The sequence below is a fragment of the Ostrinia furnacalis genome, unplaced genomic scaffold (genome assembly GCF_004193835.3).
Source record: "Ostrinia furnacalis isolate ACB-3 unplaced genomic scaffold, ASM419383v2 OfSCF0067, whole genome shotgun sequence".
Taxonomy (NCBI): Eukaryota; Metazoa; Arthropoda; class Insecta; order Lepidoptera; family Crambidae; genus Ostrinia; species Ostrinia furnacalis.
The window spans coordinates 718-4,497 of NW_021130306.1; positions in this window are offsets into that span (position 1 = coordinate 718).

The following is a 3,780-nucleotide window of genomic DNA, read 5'->3' on the forward strand; positions in this document are numbered from 1 at the left end:
CATAACCGTTTCTTGCTCGATCTGGGGGCACGGCAGTGCCCCCACCAAGTCGAGCAAAAAAGCGGCACGGCCGTACCATCCTTTTCTCGAAGCAATTCAGGCCATTTTCGACCGCCTAAAACTTCGTTGTGGATAAAACTAGAAGGCTGAATTTTCATTAGCTATGCAGGCATTGTAAAGACACGGTATATTTAAAATTTCATTCAATTTGAACCAGTAGTTTAAGAATTATTACGGGTCAAAGTTACTTAATTTTGTCACTCACTGACTCACCGATCATCAAAACTCTAAGGCACTTCTAGCAGACCTAGAAGCTTCAAATTTGGAATATAAGTAGTGTTTGGTGTATGAATCAAGGAAACACTTAAATATTTGGGGGCACGGTAGTGCCATCGGCCGTACCATCCTTTTCTCGAAGCAATTCGGCCTGAATTGCTTCGATCAATCAATTTCGTGAACTGGCGATCGATTGTTTTTGTATTCGATTGTTAATAGTATCAAACCATTCGATTTTTAATTCGATCATTTGATTTGATGACCAATGGTGGTCCAATAGCCCATCATTGTGATGCAGCAACGTTCTTCATAGGAAGATGTCAACGATCCAACATAGGTTGGGAGCTTGAGAGCATGCGCTGAAAATTTTTTACAAACTCGTAGATCTGGCGTTCACCAGCTCTTAGTCTTAATAGTTTTAACAATACTGTCGTTTGCTTTTATCACATTTCATATTAAATTAAACTAAGTAACTACTGCACGCAATATGCAAGTTTATGCGGATGAATGTATAAACATTAACATGATGAAACTATAGACACCTACAGATCGATCATTTATCTACTTCACAATTATTAAAATCTATAATGATGTTGATTTAATAAATAAATAAATTCTTTATTTCCACCACAACTAAACAACTAAACAAAATAGTGAACATGTAATCACTATTTTCATTACATAATGAAGTTGAGAATTGTTATGTTTAAAATAAGGTAAGTAAACATATAATATTGGAGAGGACTGTAGCCTAAACTAGGAAATTCCTGTATTTCAGGCCTCCAGACTCTCCGCCCGAACCGTGTGTTATAGTTTGATTTTGCTTATTAATAGTATACAAATATAGAAAAAGAAATAAAAATTAATGGGTACCTATCAGTCTTCCAATGACAAACTGTATTTCAAGCGGGCGAAACTGTGACTGAAAACTGTATCTATATATATAAAAGAAAGTCGTGTTAGTTACTCCACTTATAACTCAAGAACGGCTAAACCGATTTAGCTGAAAATTGTCAGGGAGGTAGTTTAGAGCCAGGAGAAGGACATAGGATACTTTTTATCCCGTTCGAAATAAAAAAAGTCTGCTTTAAGGCGGAACAAAGTTCGCCGGGTCAGCTAGTATTATTATAAGAGCCAAAGTGTAAGTACCTAACTAAGTGTGTGTGAGAGTATGTTTAACTTGTTATATTAGGTTATGTTTGAAGTACTTAAATGAATTTGAAAAATATTCCACTGTTTATGTAGAGACTAGAAAGCTTAATGATTCCTAAACAAAAGCTCTTTTAATATTATTTAGTCTTCTATCTATTTCAAAATGATTACGGATTGCACTACATAATTAAAGATAGCGAGAAAAATACAAAAATATTATTTACACCATTTATTCTTAAAATAACTTAATACTATTACAAATAAATAGCACCTTCAACTCGCACCATCTCAATATTACAAAATTGCATAATCATAACATTTATCATGAGCCCGCCTGAAGAGGTCTTCCATTTCGTCGAGGCAGGGGATGTGTGACCGGAGCTGTCTGGCGAAGGGCTTCTCGAGGACGAGGGAGCAGTGCTTGGTGGAGACTCAGACAGAAGCCTATTCGTATGGCGTTAATAAATCCGAGTAGAACGAGTCGTCCATTAAATATCTCAATCTATACAACAGCCGCAACCTTCGAAGCAATCGCGTCAAGATTTCCCTGTAAAATAGAGATAACATTGAACAAATTAATTTCAATTACTTCAAGTTTGAAACACATTTCCAAGAAAAAAAAATCATCTACAAGTTGTAAAATCTCAAAAGTTTTTAATCTACTGTCATAAAATTAAATATTAGAAACTTAAACAATACTTACATCAGGTCTTCATGTATGGCTATAATCCCAGCCAGACGAGTCGCCGGGGTTGACGTATTTATAACGTATGTCTTCATCGGCATGTGCGGTGAAATAATAGCTGCAAATAGAAAAAAAAAATAAGTAAAAGTACAAAAAGGCTATTTAACTACTAATAAAAAATAACCAGGAATAATAGCACAAAAAGGCTAAAAAACAAAAGAAGAATAAATAATGAATTTAATTTTACCAATAAGTATTTCTCGCGAAAAAATAGCACGCAAAGTTAAAAACAAAAAATATACAGATAACTTACGCATATTGGTAGTATGGAAGAGCTTCGTAAGCTTCAAGTGGTCTCACTTTGCTGCGGTATTCAGCAGGCACGATGTAGGTTGGATGGTTAAAAGGTACCGCTGCTATGAATTCGACTACGGCAACGATAACTGCAACTGAAGTGTACACTACAGAGGTTGACTTGCGAATGATGTCCTTTGAAATCCATCTGTCATTTATACCCAAAAATCTTATCACTAAGTAGGTACCCGTGCTAATTACGGTCACCAGGTGAAAATAACACGTGATTCAAAACAACACAATCATCAATGGATTAGTGAGTACCCCTTTTGTAATGGGCCACCCTTAATTACCACGCTTTCTATTTCATAATAGGATGAATAATGTTATCTTTATCCGATAACAATAGATTTTTCCGCCCAAATATTTTTACCCGGCTAATCCTTTGTTTATAATACGACAATATTATCTAGTTTTATTGTATGCGTAGATGTAACAAAATGTTTGACGAGAACACTGAATGAACTTTAGTTTTATACTTAAGTGCAATATAGTTTAAATAAATACCATACCACACGATACGGCCGATGTCGGCCGTTTGGTGTAGTGGTTCAGAACGTACTACTATGCCGAGAGGTCCCGGGTTCGATTCCCGGCCGGGCAGAAATTGAAATGATGAATTTTAATTTCTGTGACGGGTCTGGGTGTTACTATGTATAATATGTATGTATTTAAAAAAAAAAATTATATAAGTAGTATATCCGTTAAGCTAGCACCCATAACACAAGCATAAATATTAATTGCTTAGTTTGGGGCTAGATGGCGCTGTGTGAGATTGTCCAAAGATATTATTATGTGAGATTGTCCAAAGATATTATTATACATTCAAGTTGAAGTTAAAACTGTATCAAGTTTTATGAAAAAAATAAAAAATACATTTAAAGTGATATTTCATGTAAATAAAACAGTCGATGCAAAACACCCCAATTTATCAAAGAAAACCGTCACGACAATTTTGTTGTTGTACGAGTACCTATGGGAGAGTCCCTTTAATAGCTATTTATTTTATTTTCATTTATTTAGATGACATCAAAGTGAGTATTGTAATCATCTACCTGTTGCCGTTATTAATACGGACAAAAATATATTTTATGTTGTTATAAAAAAATTCAGGACTGACCATTAAACTTAGCACCCATTTAAGGGATGATGGGCACTCACACAAACAAAAAATATTATTAATTAATATACTTATCTACTTACATTTTAAATACATTAAGTTATTTATCCATTATTATGTCCAACAGTTGGAGTGGGGCCAACAAATGGTATCCCATCAAAAACAATACTTGTCAAAAAAACCAAGTCTCGCA